The sequence below is a fragment of the Gossypium raimondii genome, chromosome 10 (genome assembly GCF_025698545.1).
Source record: "Gossypium raimondii isolate GPD5lz chromosome 10, ASM2569854v1, whole genome shotgun sequence".
Taxonomy (NCBI): domain Eukaryota; kingdom Viridiplantae; phylum Streptophyta; class Magnoliopsida; order Malvales; family Malvaceae; genus Gossypium; species Gossypium raimondii.
Genome location: NC_068574.1, coordinates 25204065 through 25230818, shown reverse-complemented (window position 1 = coordinate 25230818; position 26754 = coordinate 25204065). Strand labels below are relative to the sequence as shown.

At 34.3% G+C, this 26754-nt stretch overlaps 1 pseudogene; it reads right to left on the bottom strand.

Moving 5' to 3' along the window:
• Nucleotides 1-2955: 2955 nt before the first annotated feature.
• Nucleotides 2956-26709, bottom strand: LOC128033915 (two-component response regulator ORR23-like; annotated as a pseudogene).
• Between the last annotated feature and the right edge of the window lie 45 nt (nt 26710-26754).

Genomic DNA, 26754 nt, shown 5'->3' with positions numbered 1-26754 from the left:
ACTCCTTCTACCAGATTTGTTGCTGTGCGAACGACCTCTTACTGTTAAGACTTCTGTATTTGTATCTCAGTGATCCTTTTTATCTTTCTTTCGAGTCTTAGATCTATACAACGCACTACAGACTGCATCAAATGTGATTGTATCCTTCCTATGAAGCAATGTGGTGGTAAGATGATCATATTCATCAGAAAGAGAATTCAACAACAGTAATGCCTTATCTTCATCTTCAAATTTCTCATCCAAATTTAGCAAGTTTGCTAAAATTTTATTGAATAGTTCACATGGTCATTCATCGACATACCGGGTGCATACGTGAATCAATAAAGTTTCTTTTTCTTATAAAGCCTATTTTCAAGACTTTTTGTCAGAAACTTTTCTTCCAGTGTATCCCACAACTTCTTCGCTGATGTCTCCCTCATGACAGAGTACTTCTGCTCTTTGGCCAAACATAGGCGAATTGTTCCACATGCCTGTCTATTGATCTTATCCCACTCCTTGTCATCCATCTTGTCAGGTTTTTCTTCAAGGGCTATATCTAGCTCTTGCTGACATAAGACATCCAGGATCTCACATTGCCACATACCAAAATTATTAGTACCATCAAATTTCTCTACTTCAAATTTTGCATTGGTCACAGTAGTCTTTGCTGATGACGATGCCTTTTCCATTTTTCTCCTCAATCCTAACTATTGTACGTGAACAGTGCCGTGAACGATCGTATTCCCCAAGTACGAATCTAGCTCTGATACCAATTATTGTGCGGAAGCGTGTAAAAGAGTAAAATTATTGTACTAAAAAATCACACTAAGTTCAATTCCTAGGAAAGAGAGGTGGATCACAAGGATCGCTTAAGTACCAGGTCTTTCCTAGCCAGAATATCCCTCAATCGTAATTTAATAGCACAATAAATCACTACAATCACACTCACAATTCATGCAGAATAATACAATAAATAACACAAGAATTTAACGAGGTTCAGCAAATTTTTCCTATGTCCTCAGGCACTACCAAATATATTTCACTCCAAAATACAAGTGAGAATTTACAAAGAGAGAGAGAGAGAAAACAATGCCTTAAGTAGAGAATGACAAATTTGGGATAATGAAGAAGAGAAATGGTTAGGCCTATTTATAGTTGAGGTTCAGGGATCAAAATTGCAATTATCTTATGCCAAATCTCAATCCCACTTTTGGTGCCTTAAATCTCAGATTTTGATACCCATATCTTTCTAATACCTATATCTTTCTGATACCCATATCTTTGACTTTCTATAAATATGGATGATTTTCAATACTTAGCTCACATTCTCTTATCTCTCCAACATGTCCCAATATCAAAACACATATATGAATACTCAAGTCTTATGGCATGCCAATTATATCCAATGTTTTCAAAAGATCACAAGGCTAATATATCCACATCACACTTTCATTTTTTGGTTTATGCACACTTACAATTATCATGCTTATCATGATCAAACACTTGCCACATGTTCATGCAATGCACTTCAAGTGCAATCACTTTGCTAATTGAGCCACATAAACTTTCATATTAGATGTGTGTCCATAAAACCAACTGATCATAAGGTACGTTCAGACGTATACTCAACACATATAATCACATTACACACTTAAGCATATCACATTACATGTAAGTTTTATTTGCAAAGTATCATAGATCAAGTAAGAAAACTTACTCTTAGAACTTAGGAAAGGTGATTAGGCTACCTAAGCTCCCATTTAACACTTTGATTTTAGCATTAATTATAGCACACTAGTTCACTCACCTTTGCAACATTTGCTTCCATGAGAAAAGCTCAAGTAAGCTTTTGTTTGCCGTTGTCCTTACTTGTATAAGCTCCCAATTGATTTGGCACTTTGGATACACATAAAAAACAATTCATATACATTACAAGCAACATAATGCACAATTAAATCATCCTAGAATCACAGATCTAAGCTTTTCATTCATAATACAAAAAACTAGCTAGTTTTGCCAAAATAGAAGTCTCGACACTCAAATCTCGTTTCTAATCCTTAAGTTTGTTTTCAGAATTCCTAAATATCATTTAATTACAGATCTAAACTATCAATTTCATTAAATTACTTAGATCTAACTTTTTCAAAAAATTAAGATTGTATGAATATTAAATAGGGAAAACGTCCAATTCATTAAGGATTTGTTAAATTAAGTTTAGAAAATTTTAATTAAATCAAAATGAGTTGAAAATAACTTTAAAATAGTAACTTATCTTACTATTACGAGATCTACCATTTTCATGCAAAAAATCAGTTTAAAATTATTAGATCTAGTGAAATATTGATTAAATCAATTAAAACTCGAATTGAAATAACAACATACTTACGCCACGTTTGGTTAACTGGAATGGAATAGGGTTGTAATGTAATAGAGCTGTAATGGAATAGAGCTGTAATATAGATGTAACAAAATCGAGCTGTAATCAATAATTCAATTGTTTGGTTGAATGGAATGGAATAGAACTGTAATAGTATTCTTGTGTTTGCTTGAATAGAATAAAGATTGTAATAGAATATGAAAAAATTGAAATGACCAAAGCACCCTTAACAAAAAATTTTAAGTAGATGATTATTGTTATTGTTATTAAATTTTAATTGGATTATTATTACATATAATTTAATAAAACAAAACAAATAATTTAATCATATTTTAATATAATTATTATTAAATATAATTTAATAAAATATATAATTTATTAATTATGTTTTTATTTTTGTAATAAAATTTTTAATATAATTATTTTTTAAAAGCATTATGTTTTTATTTTTGTAAAATAATTATATTTTACATCCAACAATTACATTACAAGCACACATCACAGTCATCAATTTGTGTTATGCCACTCTAGAAAGACTTTGATGACACTCGAAAAATAACTAATAATTCATATTAGAGACTTCTTAATTGATCGAGTCATTAGGCATTCGCTTGACTGACTGAATGATTCGTATTGCCATTATAATCATGCCTGCTATCTCCCCATTGTTGCTTTGTTGCGTAATCCATATTTACAATGATATAATTATTTAGACCAACATTAGAGATGTCTCCTTTAAAGTCCTCCAAATTTGCTGACATTGCCTTGAAAGAATAAAGATCAAGAAGGTCGGTACTAAGGGAAAATTGATTTCCAAATGCACCACTATGTTTTGTTTGTTGTGTGTTTGATTGTAACAACAAAGGGTTGCTTGAGGAAACAGGTAGAGTATTACACGAGCCACCAACTGCCACTCTGGCATCTTGGAAGTTCAGATCATTAACGTGATTAAATTCTCCACAACCCTTTGTGGGCTTGTTCTGCGACGATTAATTGAGATCTATCGATGTTGGGATCCCTTGAAACAAAGTTCCATCTTGATTCTAATTTGTTGGTACCACGGCTGGCTGGATCTTCCTAGAACCATTGATAGGATTGTTCGATGTTTGAGAATGTCTAGGTTGAATTATGCTAGAATAAATCCCACGTGGGCTTAAATCAATTGAAGAGTTCAGAATCCCAAACATTCCACCTGGTTGATAATATGGCAGAAAGGCACTTGAAATCTTTCCCGGTCTAGTCAATATGCGAAGATATCCAAAGCCGTCTAGTGGACCCCTGCGCAAGTAAGACGAATCTTTACTGCCTAATGGAGCAACATTGTTGAGTCCTATGCAAAGCCTATATTTCTATAAGACAACATAAGATAGTAAGCTTAAATACGGCACACTTTTATAAAAGTTCATACTTCAAGTATATGCAATTCTCCCATGTGTATGGCCCACTCTTAACTTTCACAACAGCTTGAATTGAAGTTGCAATAACTTCATTAACAATGTGTTAATTCTAAAAAGGAGTAAAATGGTAACAAAACACTCTACTAAAACTAGTAGATTGCTTGTTACATTTTCCCTTGTGAGCCATCAACATTCATGGTCAAGAACTTTCTTCGGAACATCCTCTAAATCATTTAAATAAAGAAAAAATGAATGTTAAAACTAAAAATGAACCTGGTATGCTGTGTCATAGTAAGAGACTCTAATCAAAACAACATAAATCTCACTATGAAGACCCAATTGGTTGACAGTTGAAACAAACTTCCGATGCACCTCTACAGACCAAACAACTCAAGGCTTTTCTTGGATTGAGGGATCCTCATCTTTTTGTTTGTTATCTTGATTCAGTGCATTAATGTGATCTTTGAAGTCAATTTTTTTTCTCACAACGTGTTGCCATATGTTTTTTAGCTCATCGATACAAACTGGATTCAATAAGTAGTCACAAGTGCCATGAGTAATCCCCTTTGTAATAGCCAATTTTAACCCGGGGCCCAAATTAACCAATCAAATCCAATAAAACTTGGGCCAATCCTGACCCAATTGCATTTGGCCCAATAAGGCCCAAGTGTGCTAACCCTAGCCTAACCGTAGCGATGAGTTAGCAAGAGCCACCGCGACGTCAGAAGAACCTTCAAAGGCAGCACGCCCACGCTTGATGACCTCCCAAACCGTCCCACATATTCATTGCACGCCCACTCGCACAACGCCACACATCTACAAGCCACGACAACACTAATAGGATATACACACAAAAAAACAGTTGTAAAAGGATTTAGGGACGGCTATATAAAGGCCAATGATTTTCTCAGAACTTGGTTAGAAAAATTTTGTACTAAAAGAGAAAAATCTTGTATTGGAAAAATACTTTGAAATACAAGCAAAGAATCAAAACAATTTTTAAGGTAGTTTTCTTTGTGTTTTATTTATTTATCTACTTTTTTTTCTTTGCTTCTCTGTTTTTGGTGCAAAAGAAAAGCAAAAAGAAAAGGACGAAACTTACCGAATCGGAGTCGGCGAAGCTTGAACGGCGGTGGCGTGGCGATAGTTAGGGCTTTAAAGAAGGCCTAGCAGATCCCTCTTTCCTCCCTCTGTTGTTTTAAAAAGAAAAAGGAAGATGAAGCAATTTTGCGCCTATTGTCAACTGCAGAGTAGGCTTTTAATTGGAGATGAAAAGGGTTTTAAACACCGATGGGTTATTTGCGCTTTTAATCCTTCATTTTATCCCATCATTTCAAAATCATTGTGGTTTGTTTTCAAATTTTGCCATGAAATGTTAAATTTGTTTTATTTTAATCCATTGTTGCGTGGAGTTTTGGACAGAGGATTAATTTCACTTTCGGTCCTCCACTGTTAACTGCATGTTCCATTTGATCCATTGGTATTTTGTTTATTTGATTTGCCCTGAAACTTCAATTATTTTCAATTTAATCCATAATCTTTCATTTTAAGTTTTTTAGTTTATTTTATTAATATAGTTATTATTATTTTATTATTACTATTATTATTATATTTATTATACTTACATATATACACGCATGTGTACTTTATAATATATGTGTATATTTTATTTCTAAATGTTTTAAATATATATATATATATATAGTGCGTATATATTTTATTACCATATTTTATATATATATAGTTTATATATATTATAGACATTCATATTTTTATAATTATTTATGTTTTCATGTTTTATAATTCATATGATTATACATTTTTATAATATGTACAAATCATATACTTCATTATTACTTTATTTTTCTTAGTTTTATATGCATACGTACATATACTTACATTTTATGATTTTCACATCGTTTTCATTTTTTAAAAGAAATTAAAATATATATTTTTTACATATATGCATATACATATATTATTCAAAACTTTTATAAATATATTTTCCATATATTTTATATATACATATATACCTATATTTTCATAATTATTAATATATTATGCTTACGTTTTATTTTTATGACAACTCATTATATTTTATGATTATGTTCTTTTTATAATTTTGTATACATATATAGGTATATTTTAAATTAGAGTAATGATTTCATGTTACGCATTAGCGTTTTATCATACTTTTAAAGAAAAATCTATTTTTGCTTCACAAAGCATTAAAATCGTTTTTTTAATTTTTAAATATTTAGCAATCATGGTTCTCGAGAAAGATCGTGTCCTAACTTCATCGGATCGTGATCATTTTTTCGATGAATTTAACGAGCTAAGTATTTATTTTACAATAAATTTGCAATTTTCAAATAAAACCTTATTCTCGGGAATTCAAAATGTCGGGTCCTAACTTACTGGTCGTGACATTTCGTTATCTCAAAATAAGAATTTCTAAAACAAAAAATAATATTCGGTATTTTGAAGATATAAAATATTGTGCCCTAACTTACTGGGTGTGATGTTTTATTTCTTTGAAATGAGAATGTTTTATCATTTTAGATCCATTCACGGGTTAAAAATTTCTATTTAAAATCTTTTCAAATTTTCGACATCAAGACATTAAATAATCAATTTGGTACCGATTTTTGGGCGTTACGAGGGTGCTAACCCTTCCTCGTGCGTAACTGACTCCCGAACCTGTTTTCTCAAATTTCGCAGGCCAAAATTGTTTTTAAGGTGAGCGGATCACACCTCAATCAAGGATCGGTGGCGACTCCAATTTTCATTTTCAAAGTCGATAACTTATTTTTGTTTTCAAAAAAATGGTTTCGACAGCTTGGCGACTCCACTGGGGACCATTAGAGAGTCGAGCCATGAATTGATTATCTTTTGTCTTTTTTGTCGAAAATTAAAGTTGTTTTAAAACCTGATTTTCTCTTTGCATTCATTAGTTTTAATTGTCATATGCTTGTTTGGTTGGTTTAAGTCTGTCGGTTTATTTGCATTTTTACATTTCATGGTCAATTTTACCCCTCTAAGTGGAAGTGAGAAACTAGTCCTTCGTGAGGTTTTCACCTCCGTGTAGGATAGTGGATCACTTTCGGAATACATCTGTACCTATGTCTTCGTGAGATTTTCATCTCCGTGCAGCCATAGGGAAATGTATTCCCCTGAACCGAACTTGGTCCATATGAGCCTATAATGGGTGAGGATCGAGGAATCTGCTGGTTTGGGTACCCTTGCTCTAGAAGCCAAAACCTCATATAGTGAACCTTAGGAACCCACCCTAGGTAGAATTACTTTGAACCTTAGTAGACACCTAATTAGGAGTTTTTACTATTTCTTAGTTGTATTGTATTTAATTGTTACTAACTTTTTGTGTTCTACTCTGATTGCATGGCATTACAATTACATGGCATTCCATTATAAAGAGGCGTTTCGTATTCAGTTGCTAGACAGAAAGTTTATCATGGGAAATGGGTTTCTTGATAAAGTGGAAGATAATACGGCTGCCTGAATATATTCCAAGAAACGCTAGAAGGGTGATGGATGAATACATGACTTTACTTCGTGCCTCAAGGTCAAGCTGATTATTCAAGAGTTTCTGACATTTCAACCTCCTTAAAGAAGCTGATAACCCTTACGGGGATAGGCAGACGTTGGATCATAACCAGGATCAAGCAAAAAGGAGGTAGAAGAGATACCCCTTTTGAAGAATTTACAAGATTTATCTTAGCATCGAGATGAAGAAGTAGAAAATGTCTTCGCCTGGAGTATGAGGGCAAAGTCGTAAATATATATCCGCTTTATGTAAAGAAATTTGTCTTCTAGTAAAGTTTTCTAAATGGAATTGAATTAGAATCAACGTCTCTTTTTGCATTCATCTCTTGCATTTGCATTACATTGCATCATATGCATTAAAATCCACCGAAAAAGCCTAATTGAGTAAAATTATTTCAGTTAATTTGGAAAACCAACATCCTCACGGCATCCAAGCAAAGACTAGACAAATGGACCAAAGTTTGGAGAAATTAGAGCAAATGCAAGTTCAGATACAGGAGCAATTGACCAAATTTCAGCAAGATATGAGAGATCAGTTGTTAGAATTCCAAAGAAATATAATGTGCCAGTTAACCCAGTTATTGGCTAAAGGGTTAGAAAGAGGAAAGACCCTAGTGACCCACTTTGGGGATAATAATGAGGACTCTACATATCCTTCAGGCTTCACCTCAACAAATACCCAAGCACAACCAAATGCATATCCACAAAGGGTAATTGTTAACATCCGACCCCAATATCGCATCAAAGACCTCGACACCGGTGAATTTCCAGATTGGCTCAGGTTCCAACTCGATAGGCGATTCAGCTAATCCTATTGTCATTGATGATCAAGCAGAAATAGAACAGACGATGGTGGAGTTCCTAAAACAGTTTGAAGATCATTACAAACGGAAGGGGCGAGAGTGGAACTCTCAAATCAATACTTTAAAGGCCCCAAGGAAAAAGGGGAATAATGGGGATAATGTAGGTAGATATAAAAAGGGTCACTCAAAACCAATCACTGTAGGCCGACCAAAGACAGAAATCACTAACCGTCAGAGCCCTTTAAAGCGAGAATCTTACACGAAGACAAATACAGAAGGACTTCAGTTCACGCCTATACCGATGTCTTATAGTGAGCTGTATCAAAGCCTATTTAATGCACATGTGGTGTCTCCCTTCTATTTGAAACCGATGTTGCCCCCATTTCCTAAATGGTATAATGCAAATGCTCAGTGTGAATACCATGTAGGAATTGTGGGGCATTCGATAGAAAATTGCACCGCTTTCAAGAAATTGGTTGAAAGGCTCATCAATATGGACATTGTCAGATTTGAGGATTCATCGAGTGCAGGAAATTCACTACCCAATCATTATTGATAATGGGGTTAATGTGATGTATGAAGAAGTGTTGAGAGGCGTTCACATCAATGCCATACATGAAGACACAATTGAAAAGGGACCTTATTAGATATCCATCCTTATAAACTTGGGAGTGTCCTAAATAATCAGACTGCAAAAGAAATCTCTGTAGTATTTAGGACTTGTTAGAGTAATGTTCAAAACACACTTGTTGCTTTTAGCCTAGAGGCAATAAGAATTCCTTTGTGAAATAGGCTCATGTCTGAATGTCGTTATTTTAATGAAATGCATCCTTGCGATCATTTTTGAACCAATATTCTTTCAGTCTATTTGAATAGTTATTCTTTCATTCTTTTGGATTTTCTTCCACATCATTCATTCATTCATAATCATATTGTACAAATAGTTCTTCATAAATTTATACATTCTTTTGTATATTCTTTGGTATTTATTATGGGCCCCCAAATATCAATGACATGAATGACACTGCTACAGATTTAGAATCTCCTTTTGAGCAAGACATGTGTTTAGAGGGATCTCATGACTTTGAAGATGACATAGATCGTAGTCTAACTCCAGACTTGTTGAGGATGGTAGAGCAAGAAGAGAAACAAATTTTACCTCTTGAAGAGACAATGGAGATTGTAACCTTGAGGGAACATGCATAACCGGAGAAACAAAGTAAGACCTTGTTGAGTTACCTTAAGGGTTCAAAGATGTTATCGCATGGTCATACCAGGACGTGCCCGAGTTAAGTACTAATATTGTAATTTGAGCAACAGCACAACGTCAAAAATCTGCAGTATGTTCAAGATTCACATCATGAACGATGTAGTTAGAATTCTTTACCGGGGCAATACCTTCTTCTCTGGCTTATTCCGTTGAAGTCAAGTTGTAACTTTTTCTGTATTTTTGTTAGATTTGATTCTAATTGAAGAGGAAGATCTAAAATTTTCTCGTCATAGTTAAATTTCACCCCAAAAGGCTCTCTGAGAGAAACCTGATGCCAAAGAAGATCTTTCGCATACAAAATGAAAGTAGAAGTTATCGGGAAGACCTTATCTGGAATAATATTGATTCTGATTGAAAGAGATGACCAGGACTTGCCTAATCCTATAAGTGCAGATTCAATCCAAAAAAAAAGAGAGAAAAAAAAACAAAAAAAAGGGGAAAAAGAAAAAAAAAGAACCCCGCTGTGGCAATGCCTTTCTCTTTAGCTTATCACAGTTTTCCATTGAAGTTGAAATTCTTTTTCTCCGGGTATTGGCTGAGCTGAAGTAGGATGAAGATCCAATCTCGATAAGATCAGTTGAACTTAATTGAAGGAAAAAGGCTATTCATCACGGTCAGATGTACCAAAAACGGATGATGCGAGCTTACAACAAAAAGGTTCGTCCCAGAAAATTCCACGAGGGAAACCTGATATTGAAAAAGATCCTTCCTCTACAAAAGGATTTTAGAGAAAAATGAGTGCCAAAGTGGGAATGTCCTTATATTGTAAAGAAGACCTTTTTTGGAGGAGCACTGATTTTGAGTGAGACAGATAGTAAAAACTTGTCTAATCCTGTAAACTCAGAATCAATTAAGAAATGCTTCGCTTAAAGAAGGAGAGGACCAAGGTAAAAACCTGCAAAGGGCACTTTGAGTCACAAAAAAAAAGAAGAAAAAAAGATGTGAAAAATAAAAAATGAAAAATGGAAAAAGTAAAAGTGGAGAGGCTAAGGTGAAAACCTGCAAAGGGCGCCTTAGACTAAAGGGGATTTGAGTTGAAAACCCGAAAAGGGCGGCTCAAATATTGATCAAAATGGGGCATGAAGTAATAAGAGTAGCTTAAATTTTGATCAGATTAGGGCATGTGGCGATCTTGCTATGCCCGAATCAGCAGGAAAAGGTACGCGACATCTTGGAGCATGGACAGAGTATTGTAGATCTCCTAAACACATGTCAAACTCAGAATGGTCTTCAGGAAGTTTGTACAGAGAAGTTCAAGCTGCGTTATCTGGGGCACCTAGTTTTCATACTATTTATTTTGAATTTGTTGTTCTTGGAATACTTCATTCTTTTCCAAGATACGCATTCCCAATCAATTTCTTTGTTATCCTTCTTTACTATTTTTGATAATTTATTCCTTTCGAGCTATGCTCAAAACTAACTTTATTCTTATCCATTGTTATGACCTTTTTGCAAGCATGTTGCATTGGAAAAATGATTAATGGACTAATAAAACTTTCACAAGGGAAGTTTTGCATATTACTCTAGAAGTTTCTAAACAATATAGGAGCCTAAAACAGGACTGTTGTTTAGAACGCACCAGGTTTAAAGGTTGGAAATCTGAGAAGGAAAAGTCTAAATTAGGACTTTATTTTTGATTTTGTTGTCAAAAACATTGAACAAAATGACAGAATGATAGGTTGGTGGCAACGCTTAGATGAACAAGCAAGCAATAATCACCAAGTAATAAAAAGGGGTTTCTTTGGAGAGAAGAATCCTTCATTCGTGCATAGGCATTTGGGTATGACACCCTGAGATTGGTATGAAAGACCAAAGAGCTTCACATTTTGCATCCTTGAATTGCGATAGATGAGGATTGAGAAAAGACCAAAATTTTCTACCATTGGGTTACAGCGGGAGAAAGATGGTACAAATTTTACGTCCCAATGGATGAAACTTTGAGGTTTACAGTGAGGGGCAATTTGATCAAGCGTTTATTTGGAGATGTGATCCGAGCAAAAGACGTTGTAGCACGTCAGTGATACGACTTTAATAAACTTCGAGTAATGACAACCTAAGCGGGATCATTCTCGGGGAGTAAAATTTTGCATTCATGCAAACACCATTCACACATGTCTAGTTAGGAGCATTTGATTCATTTTGATCATGCCATCCTAATCATTAGGCATAATTAGGTTCATTATACAGGCCATGTTCTCCGGAGAACAGATCAGTGAAAGTAGCAGATCTTGCCTTCCTGCATCGACAGCGAAGGAGATTGAAGATACTAATTCTATCTCCCTGGTTGGCAGTGGAATAGATTGAAGATTTCAGATCTTATCTCCCTAGGCATTAGTGGAGCAGATCGAAGATGGCAGATTTTACCTCCTTATGGTTACAGTGGAGTACATTGAAGCCGTAATTCTATCTCCCTAGTTGGCAGTGGAATAGATTGAAGATTTCAGATCTTATCTCCCTAAGCATTAGTGGAGCAGATCGAAGATGGCAGATTTTACCTCCCTGTGGTTACAGTGGAGTACATTGAAGCCGTAATTCTATCTCCCTGGTTGGCAGTGGAATAGATTGAAGATTTCAGATCTTATCTCCCTAGGCATTAGTGGAGCAGATCGAAGATGGCAGATTTTACCTCCCTGTGGTTACAGTGGAGTACATTGAAGCCGTAATTCTATCTCCCTGGTTGGCAGTGGAATAGATTGAAGATTTCAGATCTTATCTCCTTAGGCATTAGTAGAGTAGATCAAAGATGGCAGATTTTACCTCCCTGAGGTTACAATGGAGTACATTGAAGCCAGTAATTCTATCTCCCTGGTTGGCAATGGAATAGATTGAAGATTTCAGATCTTATCTCCTTAAGCGGTAGTGGAGTAGATCGAAGATGGCAAATTTTACCTCCCTGTGGTTACAGTGGAGTACATTGAAGCCGTAATTCTATTTCCCTGGTTGGCAGTGGAATAGATTGAAGATTTCAGATCTTATCTCCTTAAGCGGTAGTGGAGCAGATCGAAGATGGCGAATTTTACCTCCCTGGGGTTACAGTGGAGTACATTGAAGCCAATAATTCTATCCCCCTAGTTGGCAGTTGAATAGATTGCAGATTTCAGATCTTATTTCCCTAAGCATTAGTGGAGCAGATCGAAGATGGCAGATTTTACCTCCCTGGGGTTACAGTGGAGTACATTGAAGCCAGTAATTCTATCTCCCTGGTTGACAGTGGAATCGATCGAAGAATAGAAGATTTTATCTCCCTAAGCCGTAGTGGAATAGACTGATGACGGCAGATCTTGTTTCCTCGACATTGTAATTGGATAAATTGAAGAAGATAATCCTATTTCTCTGAAGTTGCAGTGGAGCGGATTAACACTACGGATCTTATCTCTATGAATTGCAAAGGAGCAGGTCGCGTCAACTTTCAGTGGAATAAATTGAAGCTACAAGTCATATCTCCTTGAAGTTGCAATGGAGCAGACTAAAGATAGCAAATTTTGTTCTTTTGAGAAGTTACAGGGTACAAGTCCTATCTCCTTGATGTTGTAGTGGAGTGGATTAAAGCACTGATTTCTATACCTCTGAAGACGCAGTAGGTTGGAATGAGGCTACTTGAATAGTGCCAAGGCCCAACATGACCGGGAAAAATTGGCCATTTTTGAGTCTTTGCTATGTTCCCATTACATGACAACGAGCAAGGAGGGGCAGCTGTAATAGCCAATTTTAACCCGGGGCCCAACTATACTCACTACAACTGACCCAAAGGCCAAATTACAACCTAACCCAATTACAAGGCCCAATTGGCCTAAGATAACAGAAGCCCTAAGCAGCAGGTAGCCTCAGCAGCGCACGTTCCCACATTGCAGCAACCGCCCATCACCCACGTCATTTCACCCATGATCAGTAACTCCGCATAACGCCGATTCCACCTGCAATAAATCAAAAAACAGAGGGATTGATTAAAGGGGGGCAGTAGAGGAAAAGAAAAAAAAGAAAAATAGTTTTTGTAAGTTTTGGGTACGTCTAAAAGGATTTTTGAATCTGTAAAGGGGTTAGAAATTTTTTGTATTGAAAATTAAAAAATAAAATAAAAGAAAACAGAAAAGCAAGGATTTTGAAGGTGTTTGATTTTTCTTTTGTTTTTTCCTCTGTTCTTTTTTACCTTTTTATATTTTATTTTGTTTTTCTTGTACTTCTCAAAACAAAGATAACGGAAAAGGAGAAAGAAAGGAGGACATACTGTCGTGAGAGTCGTCGGAGGGTGTCCTCGCTTCGTCTTGAGTCCTGAAACGCAGAGGGGGGTGAGTCTGTTGTTGTGTTTTCAAACAAAAGAAAAGTGACCTAGTTTTGTTTTAAAACAAGTTTTAAATGGCTTTTATGCAATATATTAAAACAAAGGCTGTTTAATGGCTATGGATCCGGTGTTTTGACCCTTGATGGGAAATTTAGCATTGAGTCCTCGCTTTTATGAAGTTTGTTTAATTATTTTTATATATTTGCAATTTTAACCATACGTTTTATTTCTTTTCAATTCGATCCATGTTCTTTGTCATGTTGTTTGGGATGTTTGGGTAAATTTCTTTTGGGTCCTCCACCGTTGATTGCGTGTTCTAAATGGTCCATTCAGATTTTATTTATTTCAAATTTACCCTAATTTTTAATTAAAGTGTAAATTAGTCCTTTTGTCATTTTTTTCACTATTATTATATTATTATTTATTGTAATTATTATTATACTTACGTATATATATGCATATGTGTTTTATAATATATTTTATGTATATATTTTAAATGTTTTTAAATCATATACATATTTTATTATTATTACATTTTTTTATTTTCATAGTTTTTATATATACGTACATACATTATCACTTTATAATATTTATACATTTTCCATATTTTTAATTCTATATATATATATATATTTCTTTTATAATGTACATATTTATACACTATTCAAAATTATTATAAAAATATTGTTCACATGTTTTTTTATATATATATTTTCATATTTTCATAATTTACTAATATATTATATTTATACATTTTATGTTTATTATTTTTAAAATGTATGTGCATATTTTATATATCTTATTATTGATTCATTTTCATGGTTTTTGTATACATATATATATGAATTAACATTTTATCATACTTTTAAAGAAAATATATTTTGGTTTCCTTAGCATTAAAATCCTCATATTTTTATAAATTTTCAAAATATTTGGCATTCATGGTTCTCGAGAAAGATCGTGTCCTAACTTACTGGATTGTGATCATTTTTCGATGAATTTAGAAAGCCAAGTATTTATTTTGCAATAGATTTACAATTTCCAAATAAAAGCTTATTCTCGGGAATCCAAAAATGTCGGGTCCTAACTTACTGGTCATGACATTTTATCTTCTCGAAATAAGAATTTTTAAAATCAAAAGATAAACTTGATTTTGAAGATTTAAAAATATTGTGCCCTAACTCACTGGGTGTGATGTTTTATTTCTTTGAAATTAGGATGTCTTATTTTTAAGTCGTTAGAGTTAAAAGTTTGCTTTTTAAAATCTTTTTAAATTTTCGACACTAAGATATTAAATAATCAAATTTGGTACTGATTTTTGGGCGTTACGAGGGTGCTAACCCTTCCTCGTGCGTAACTGACTCCCGAACCTGTTTTCTCAAATTTTGCAGACCAGAATTATTTTTTTTTGTGAGCCGATCACACCTTAATCAAGGATCGGTGGCGACTCCAGTTTTTGTTTTTAAAGTCGATAACTTATTTTTGTTTTCAAATAACTTGTTTTAAAACAAAACTAGGTCACTTTTCTTTTTGTTTGAAAACACAACAGCAGACTCAAATTTCTCTCGCTGTTTGAGACTCGGACGAGCGAGGACACCCTCCGACGACTCTCACGACGGTACGTCCTCCTTTCTTTCTCCTTTTCCGTTATCTTTGTTTTGAGAAGTACAAGAAAAACAAAATAAAATATAAAAAGGTAAAAAAGAACAGAGGAAAAAACAAAAGAAAAATCAAACACCTTCAAAATCCTTGCTTTTCTGTTTTCTTTTATTTTCTTTTTTAATTTTCAATACAAAGAATTTCTAACCCCTTTACAGATTCAAAAATCCTTTTAGACGTACCCAAAATTTACAAAAACTATTTTTCTTTTTTTTCTTTTTCCTCTACTGCCCCCCTTTGATCAATCCCTCTGTTTTTTGATTTATTGCAGGTGGAATCGGCGTTATGCGGAGTTACTGATCATGGGTGAAACGACGTGGGTGATGGGCGGTTCTTTAACGTGGGAACGTCTTGTGCGCCGAGGCTACCTACTGCTTAGGGCTTCTGTTATCTTAGGCCAATTGGGCCTTGTAATTGGGTTAGGTTGTAATTTGGCCTTTGGATCAGTTTTAGTGAGTATAGTTGGGCCCCGGGTTAAAATTAGCTATTACACCCTTCTTTACAAGCTTTGTATGGCCATGAGCTGACAACACTGGAATTTCATTAAGAAAAAGAAAATATGGTAAATCATTCTCAAACACTTCTAATCTACTAATCAAATTTAGATCTAGAATAATTATGGGTTTATAAAACCATCAAACTTCACCCAATTTTTTTTCTTTCATTCCACAAATAATTCAAACGAAAATAGAGGGGAAAGAGCAAAATAAAATGGGAATAATTTAGTGCCATAAAATGAAAAAAAAGGGTTAATACTTACTGATTACAGGTAGGTCCATTTCAAGTCCCACGAGTTCAAGAAGCTTAAAGGCATCCATGTCTGGCATGTTAACACTAGTAATAACCAAGTCATATCTGCTCCTGTTTTCCCTCAACATTTTGAGGGCCGTAGTTTCCTGATTGGTTATGGAAACTGCAGAAAAAAAAACATACATGATATATAAAAAAGAAGCCCACTGTCTTAGTATTGTTACAAGTTAAACCTAGCATTCTACAATTACAAAGACCCTAATCTAAATGCTCACTTCAAAGCACAAGACACAGATCCTTCTGATAGAAGAATTTATTTAACATTTTGAGAATAATAAATAAAACTTTGAATTAAAGATTGAGAATAAATAGAACAGTAAACACGTAACTATTGAGAAGAATCTAGAAGTAAATTTTAATCTTTGAGAAAAGAATAAAGAAAAATTTTCAAGACTATGCATTATGCATATATCAATTCAAAGAACTAAAACGCAGGTTGTCACATTTTTATTCTTTCTTTTTCTTCTTCTTTGGGAACAAAGCTTCCATAATTTTTGGTGATACAATCTGGCTTTGTCTTTGCATATTGTATCCGCTGCACCAAATTAATCATATAGTCAATCAAACCTAAGAATCATTACAACTAAAACTGTATATAAATTAGGCTTGGAAAAAAGCAATCGATTGCAATCAAAAGTGATGCACAAAATAAATCAAGTTTGGTTCAAGCAGCCACCCGCAGGATAGAACAAGTTTTGTTCAAGCTGCAAATGGTGTTATTGATGAGTAGCAAAAGTCTTCCATGGTTGCAGAAGTAACAATAGCCCTAATTTATATAGGAAAAAAAATAAAATGGCTCCTAAAATTTCAATAAAATGGGTTCTCAGTAAATAATAGAATAATTCCAACAACATTAGTACAAAATAGATTTCAATTAGTGGGAATACAGTAATAGTGGAATCACAAAACAAATGCAACACAAACATTATTAAAAATTGAAATTAAACTTCAAATACTAAATACATACTATAACTAAAAATTATACCCAATATAAAAAAAACAAGAAAATTAAACTTACAATTCTAACAAGATTGAGTGCCTTTTGTCCAAAGCCAGCTAAATCTCTTTTCTTCCACAAGTGATGCTCGTTCTTTCCAGCCTTCTTCACTGGTTTCTTACACCCTAAAAAATTTCGTATCTTTGGACTTCTAATTCAAGATTTTGATAAATTGAATTCAATCTTAGACCCACTTCTCAACAACTCTGGAAATGCTCAGTGATTGTTTACCCAACTTTTGTGTCCATTTAATATAGGGAGTTCTGCAAATTAAAAACCCATGACTTATTGAAAAAGCTCTTCATTTTGAACCTAGAAAAAAATTCAACCTTTTTAAATTTCAAATATTTAGTAAAATAAGATGGCAACCTAGAAAAGGAAAATGAAACCTGAAAGTTTCAATTTATCAATTTTGTTTTTGAGCCATGTAGATAATGGATAACTCCTTGATGAATACAACTATAAGTCATTGATTTACTTTTCTATTCAAGAGAGAAAAAAAACCTTACCATCAAAACAAGCAGGGCCTTGGTAAGCACCAGGCAATTCCAGTGATGGGTTGGGATTACAGAGGAGTGGTAAACAAAGTGTGAGCCTTTGGCCTTCAATTTGATTTGCTTCTTTTTAGGTTGAGCGTGAGATTATTGCTGGCCAAAGAAAAAAAAGTGAAACTATTGAGAAATTTCAGTCTAAGGGTGTTTTCGGAGGGGAAAAGAAGTGTCATTCGATAGAGGCTGGAATAGCCAATTCGAAACTTTCTCCCCTGAATGGCTATTCAATGATTTTCAGAATGAAGCTGTAATTGCCATTCAGCATTTTAAACTTTCCAATGAACCAAACCTCTACTTTATTGTAGAATCTGGAAGCGTCCCGTAATGGCTTTGCCATTACATTGAACCAAAGGAAGTGTTAGTTTGATCATAAGAAGTCAGATGTTACCTCAATTTGAAGAAATAAAAAAGTTGAGGATCAAACTCGAGCTAAAACGTGCTAAGAACAATGATGAAATTGAAGGAGAAAAGACGAGTTTTCTTTAAAATTGAAAAGAAAACTTGTGTTTGGAGGGCTAGAAAATCAAAGAGGATGAATCAGTTATGAGAGAAAAGCTTTAATTTGATGTTTGAGAAATTTTTGAATGAGGTGAGAAATGAGAGGGAACGGACGATGGGGGTTGTTAAATAAGCAACTAATTTTTAAAAATTGGGCAATTTCCATTTTAACTACCTCCAATTTCTTCCCTTTTTCAAATTAGTCATTGTTTTCAATTAAAACTCATTTCCTAAATTATTTTCAAATTCGATCTCGTTTTTAAAATCTGTTTTAACCAAATTATTTCTCGGACACCTAATTTTAATTTCCTAACCTATTTTTTAAAATTCTAATTATTTTAATATTTTATTTTATTTATTCTTATTTATTTTAATAATCTAACCTAACCTAATTTTTAGTTCACTAACCCTCGATTTACTAACTTGATTTTTGGGATGTGACATAGTGTTAATGATCCATGGTTTGTGTGGCGCCCCAAACTTGGCCAGGATGGTCCAACCTGAATCCAGAACGTCACAGTAGCCACTTACATGACTTTTCTTACCAACCACCGAACACACCAGAAAACCACCGTTCACACCTCACAATATTCACGCAACAAATTTAAATGCATAAACATCAATAATATAGTCTAGGGTAAACATATAAACTCTAAATCATGCTTTTGTTGTGCTACTCTCATCAATAAACAAATTCGTCTTTTCTCATGCAATATACAAATCATACATAACTCAATAAGTGAAGCATACATACAATTTAAAGCGTTTGAACGTAGACTATATTTAAAAGAAACAATTCAAAACGATAAGAAGTATTCATTTAACTACAAAACAAAATTTAAAGATTAATTCGTAAGTTTAGTAAAATAATTTGAAAAATATTTCTATAAAATCGAAAGTAAAATTATGAAATTAACCAAATAGGACTTAATCATGAAAAATTTCAAGTCATTTCATTGCATTTAAGGACTCCAGTTATATAGCATAAAAATTAGGACTGTCGAAACCGATTTTTTGAAAAAAACAAAATTTTTAGGTTGTCGACTTAAAAAATGAAAATTGGGAGTCGCCACCAATCTTTTTATTAAGGTGTGATTGGATCACCTAAAAACGACTTTGGTCTACGAATTTTAGAAAAACGGGTCCGGAGTCGATTACGTATGAGGAAGGATTAGCACCTCATTACGCCCAAAAATTGGTACCTAGTCAATTAATTAATATCTTAAGGTCGAAAATTTTAAAAATATAACCTTTAAAAACTTAAAACAATGCGTATTAAGACCCTTTTCAATTTAGAGAAGCAAAAAAAATGCCACACCCAATACGTTAGGGCACAACATTCTAATTTCCTCCAAGATGAATTAGGTCAGAATACTTATACAATAAAACTTTAAAAGAACATCCACTCATCCAAGATTTAAGAAATCACACCCAATACGTTAGGGCACGATCCCTTTAGAATCCTAAACTCAGAATATTTCATTTACTTTAAAAGAACATCCACTTATCCAAGATTTAAGAAATCACACCCAATACGTTAGGGCACAATTCCTTTAGAATCTCAAACTCGGAATATTTCCTTCATGATTTAAAAGAAAGTCTGCTTATCCAAGATTTAAGAAATCACACCCAATACGTTAGGGCACAATTCCTTTAAAATCCCAAACTCGGCATATTTCCTTTATGATTTTTAAAAAATCTTCATTTCGAGAAATCAATGCGTCACATCCAATACGTTAGGACACAACGTGTTGAATTCCCAATAATGAGTTCTTATTTTTTTAATTAAAGAGAAATGCTCGATTGTTAGATTTAACGAAGAAAATCGGAACCCAATACGTTAGGGCTCAATTTCCTTGAAAATCCTAAATACAAGCACTATCTCAATTTTGAAAAGTTTGAAATCGAGTAAAAAATGATGTGATGTTACATTAAATATACAATGCAATAATAAATAAATAAACAAGTGAAAGACATAAGCAAAACTATAAAATATAAAAAAATAAAGGATATAAAGTGTGCTTATAATAAGTACATTGAAGTTATGGAGAATACAAGACATACATGGATTTATATGAAGATATAGACTATAAGATTCATATAAAATATAATGCATTTATAAAAAGAAATATATAAATATATATATTATAAAATTTGTGTAAAAAAATAAATAGGTAGTTAAACATTTTCAAAAATAAATAAATAAAATAGATATATACGTGTATATATATAAATATAAAAGAACATTCATTAGAAAAAATAATATGTATACATGTACATATAAAATATCTATAGATTAAAAATAATTAAATAATATCTACATTATCAAAATTGAATAAAATAAATAAATATGTGTATATATATAAATATCAGAAAAATATTAATTGAAAAATATAATATGTACATATATATAAAAATAATTATATACATATATAGATTATAAAATGATAATTACATATATACAAAAAATGATAATAATTAAATTAATTAATTTAAAAATATTAAAAAACTATGAAGAAAACATGTACAAGTATACGTGTACATATTTACAAAAGTAAAACAAGTTTTGAAATTAAAAATATAAAAGTATATATATTATAAAAATGTTTGTATGTACATAAAAATAATAATAATAATAATAATAATAATAATAATAATAATAATAATAATAATAATAATGATGATGATGATGAGGAAGATGAGAAAATAAAATTTAAAAAAAAACGAATTGCAAAAAAACAAATAGTTAAAAAAAACTAAAATAACAAGAAATAAATGAAATTTAAGCAAAATAATTGGCGAAATCGCGACACGCGAATTACATGGAGGGCCAAATCGAAAATAATCCGCCTCCCAAAACAAAGTCGTTTATTAGCATGATTTAAAACAGTTTTTTAGAAAAAAAACATCGTTTAAACATAAAAAAGAAAAAAAAAAAAAACAAAGGCTCTCTACTAGGGTTTTAACCCCACCGACACTACTGCTCACTCTTGCCAATGCTCCGATTGCGACAGAGACGGCACAAATCCGGCGATTCCAACTTGAGGAGTAAGCCCTTTCCTCCTTTCTTTATATTTTAAGCAAAAATAAATAAAGAAATAAAGAAACTAAAAATATATATACATCTATGTATAAATAAAAAATAAAAGAACGATAATCCTCAAGGTAATATAGAGAGAAAAAAACCTTTGTATTCAAAAAAGAAAATTTTCCTTCTCTCTCTTTTCAGTCTCCTCCCATTTTTACATTACATTCAGTGGCTTTATATAGCCATTCTAAAAAAATCATATAAAGAAGAAACAAATCTCTTTTATTTGATTTGTGAATCTTTGATTTCATTTCCTTTTTTTTTCTTGCTTGATATGCTTGATTTGATTTTGCAATCCTTGATTTTCTTTCCTTTCTTGTTTGTTTCCTTGCGGTGAAGATCGATGACGCTTTCGGATCATGGGCAAAAGTCTTCTTAGAAACCCTAGGGTTTCGCAAATGATTTGAGCCATTTGAATTTGGGCCATTTTCAAATTGGGCCACCGTTTTAAATTGGTTTTGGGCCTTATGGCCCGTTTGTAATTTTGGGCCTTTTACCCAGGCCAAAATCGGGTATTACAGCTGCCCCTCTTTGCTCGTTGTCGTGTAACAGGAACAGAGCAAAGACTTTAAAAATGCCCGATTTTGTCCGGTCTTTGGTATTTTTCTTCTTCAAAAAGCTTCACCTCTTCCTACTGCATCTTCAGTAGTATAGGAGCTAGTGCTTCAATCTATTTCACTGCAATTAGTCTACTCCACTGCAATTTCAGGGAGATAAGGCTTGCAATCTTCAATCTATTCCACTAATGCTTAGGGAGATAAGATCTGAAATCTTCAATCTATTCCACTGTTGTCCAGGGGAGTAGAATTACTGGCTTCAATGTACTCCATTATAACCACAGGGAGGTAAAATCCGCCATCTTCGATCTGCTCCACTACTGCTTAGGGAGATAAGATCTGAAATCTTCAATCTATTCCACTGTTGTCCAGGGAAGTAGAATTACTGGCTTCAATGTACTCCATTATAACCACAGGGAGGTAAAATCCGCCATCTTCGATCTGCTCCACTACTGCTTAGGGAGATAAGACCTAAAATCTTCAATCTATTCCACTGTTGTCTAGGGAAGTAGAGTTACTGGCTTCAATGTACTCCACTGTAACCACAGGGAGGTAAAATCCGCCATCTTCGATCTGCTCCACTACTGCTTAGGGAGATAAGATCTGAAATCTTCAATCTATTCCACTGTTGTCCAGGGAAGTAGAATTACTGGCTTCAATGTACTCCATTATAACCACGGGAGGTAAAATCCGCCATCTTCGATCTGCTCCACTCTGCTTAGGGAGATAAGACCTAAAATCTTCAATCTATTCCATCGATGTCAGGGAAGTAGAGTTATCGGCTTCAATGTACTCCACTTTGTAACCACGGGAGGTAAAATCCGCCATCTTCGATCTGCTCCACTCATCGCTAGGGAGATAAGATCTGAAATCTTCAATCTATTCCATTGTTGTCCGGGGAAGTAGAATTATCGGTTTCAATGTACTCCACTTGTAACCACGGGAGGTAAAATCGCCATCTTCGATCCGCTTCACTACTTGCTTAGGAGATAAGATCTGAAATCTTCAATCTATTCCATCTGTTGCCCGGGGAAGTAGAATTACTAGCTTCAATGTACTCCATCAGTAACCACAAGGAGGTAAAATCCGCCATCTTCAATCGCTTCATTGTCAATGCAGAAGGCAAGATTTGCTATCTTTAACTTGCTCCACTACAACCGAGGAAGGCAATGCTTTATTTTCGATCGCTTTGCCGTCAATGCAGGAAGGCAAGATCTACTCTTTCACCGATCATTCTCTGTGGAACATGACCAGTATAATGAACCTAATTATGCCTAATGATTAGGATGGCATGATCAAAATGCATCAAATGCTCCTAACTAGACATGTGTGAATGGTGTTAGCATGAATGCAAAATTTATTTTTTCGAGAATGATCCCACTTAGGTTGTCCTCACTCGAAGTTTATTAAGGCTTTGTGGTGACGTGCTACAACGCCTTCTTGCTTGACCGGCTTTTCTGAAGAATCATTTAGCGATCGCCCCCACGTGAACCTCCAAGTTTAATCCATTGGGGTGCAAAAATTCATACCATTGTTCTCCCACTGTAACCCAAGAGTTTATGGCTTTTCTTCAATCCTATCCTATCACAATTCAAGGATACAGGATCTAAATCTTTCTAGTCTTTTACACCATTCCCAAGGTGTCGCATTTAAAAGCTCATGCACAAATGAAGGCTCTCTTCTCCGAGGTAACCTCTTTCTATTGCCTGGTGATCATTACTTGCTTGTTGATTTAGGCTTTGTCATCAACACAACATCCAATGTTTTTGAAAACAAAATCCAAAGAGAAAGTCCTAGTTTAGACTCTTCCTTTTCAGATTTCCAACCTTTAAAAACTTGGTGCGTTCTAAACAATAGTCCTGTTTTAGGTTCCCGTATTATTTAGAAACTTCTAGAGTAATATGCAAAACTTCCTTCATGAAAGTTTTATTAGTCCATTAATCGTTATTCTAATGCAACATGCTTGCAAAAAGGGTATATCAATAGATGAGAATACAATTGGTTCTGTGCATAGCTCGAAAGGAATATATTATCAAAAATAGTAAATAAGGATAGCAAAGAAATTGATTGAGAATGTGTATCTTGGAAAAGAATGAAGTATCCCAAAAATAACAAACTCAGTATAAATAGTATGAATATTGGGTGCCCCAAATATCGCAGCTTGAGCTTCTCTGTACAAACTTTCTGAAGATCCTTCTGAGTTTGACATGTGTTTAGGAGATCCACAGTACTCTGCCAATGCCTCAAGATGTTGCCTACCTTTTCCTGATAATTCAGGTATAACAAGATCACCACATGCCCCAATCTGGTTAAACTTTGAGTTTCTTTAATCACTTCGTGCCCCATTTTGATCAATATTTGAGCCGCCCTTTTCGGGTTTTCAACTCAAATCCCCTTTGGTCTCAAAGTGCCCTTTGCAGGTTTTCACTTTGGCCTCTCCATTTTTCCTTTTTTTTTGTTTTGTTTTTTTTGTTTTTTTGTTTTTTTTTTGAATCTGAACTCATAGGATTAGACAAGTCTTCGTTATCCCTTTCGATCAAAACCAATGCAAGATCTTCTTTGTGATCAAATTTCTTTCATAGAGTTTTTTTTTTGGGCGAAAACTTTGGATCTTCCTCTTCAATTGGGATGAAATCCAACAACAGAGAAATGGCAACTTGAATTCGACGGGCTAAACCCTGATGAGCCAAAGAAGAAAGCATTGCCCCGGCAAAGAATTATAGATGCATCGTTCATGATGTTAATCTTGAACATACTGTAAATTCTTGATATCGTATTGTTGTTCCGATTACAATATCGGTGCTTACTCGAGCATATCCTGATATGAACATATGAAGACATCTTTAAACTCTTTGAAGTAACTTCAACAAGGTCATGCTTCATTTCTTCGGTTATGCACGCTATCTTAAGGTCACAATCTTCATTGTCCCCTCATGAAGTAAGATTTCATTCCTGTTCTACCATCCTCAACAAGTCTGAAAATAGGCTACAATCTATATCATCTTTAAAGTCATGAGATCCCTCTAAACACAGATCTCACTCAAAAGAAACTTCTGAGTCCGTATCAGCATCACTCATGTCGTTGATATCAGGGGACCCATAGTAGGTACCAAAGAATATACAAAAAAATGTATGAATAATCATTTATACAATTATGAATGAATAGAATAATATGGAAGAAGATCCGAAAGAATGAAAGTATAATTATTCGAAAAAGAATGAAAGAATATTGGCTTAAAAAAATGAATGCAAAGATGTATTTTATTAGAATAACAACGTTCAGACATGAGCCTATTTCATAAAGGAATTCTTATTGCCTCTAGGCTGAAGGCAACAAGTGTGTTTTAAACATTACTCTGAGTAATCTCTAAATACTACAGGGGTTTCTTCTGCAGTCTAATTATTTAAAACACTCCCAAGTCTATAAGGGCAAAAATCTGACAAGGTCTCTTCTTCAGTTGTTTCATCGTGAACACTTCTCAACACGCCTTCATATTCAATCATGACTGGGTACTAAATGAACCATCTATCTTGACAATACCCATGTTGATGAATTTTTCAACTAGCTTTTTGAAGGTAATGCAATTTTCTATAGAATGCCCCGTAATGCCTGCATGATAATCACATTGTGCACTTGCATCATACCATTTGGGATACGGGGGCTGTGGAGGCTTCACATGTAAAGGAGCAACAACATGCGCATTGAATAAGCTTTGATACAGCTCATTGTACGACATTGGAATTGGTGTGAACTGGAGCTTTTCAGTACCTGGCTTCACACCTAATTCTTGTATTGATGAACCCTGTTGATTAGCAATCGATTTGCCGTACGTATTCACGTTGTGCACCTCATTTCCCTTTTCTTTTGAGGCTTGCCTTCTATTATTTCCTCCAGCATCAATCTTTCCGCTCCTTATGGCGCTTTCAATCATTTCACCATTCATGATTATGTCAGAAAAGCTTTTTGTTGCACTCCCTAACATATGTGTGATGAATGGTGCCTTCAATGTGTTGACGAAAAGCATCGTCATCTCTCTTTCTAGCAGAGATGGCTGAACTTGGACAGCAACCTCCCTCCATCTCTGTGCGTACTGCCTGAAACTTTCACTAGGCTTCTTCTCTATGTTTTGCAGAGTAATTCTATCAAGTACCATGTCAGTCACATGACTGTACTGCTTTACAAACGCCTGTGCCAAATCTCTCCATGAGTTAATATGGGTACGGTTCAATCGATTGTACCATTTGGATGCTGCCTCTGCGAGGCTATCCTGGAAGCAATGAATCAAGAGTTGGTCATTATTGACATAACCGGTCATTCTTCTGCAGAACATAGTAATATGAGCTTCGGGGCTACTGGTTCCATTATATTTCTCAAACTCTGGCATTTTGAATTTGTAAGGGAGCACTAAATCCAGAACCAAGCTTAATTCTTTAGCGTCAATTCCATGGTAGCCCTCAGTACTTTCCATCGCTCTAAGTTTTTCCTCCAGCCACTTGTACTTTTCCTCTAGCTGTTTTGGCAATTCATCATTCATTTTCTCTTTTCCAGCCGTCTCATCGAAATCAGGGATAGCAGGATTAACAAAGTTGGCTTCGGGGTTAGAGCCTGATCCCGCCTGGAAATTCATTTGCGTTGCAACGTCACCCGGAGGATTAATGGTAACAGAGGACCTACGCGGGTATATCTCAACTTGTTGGGGTGTAAAGTCCGGAGGATAGACAAGTCCCTCATTGTCACCTTCTTCATTGTTGAGCACCAATCCCTTTCCTTTGTCAACTCCTCCAGCCAATAACTGAGTCAACTTAGCCATCATACTCCCTTGAGATTCCATTATCTTTTCCATCATCTTTTGTTGAATCTTTTCTAATTGCTCATTCATGTGCTATTGCATTTCTTTCTGGAACTGTTCTAGCCTTTGGTCCAT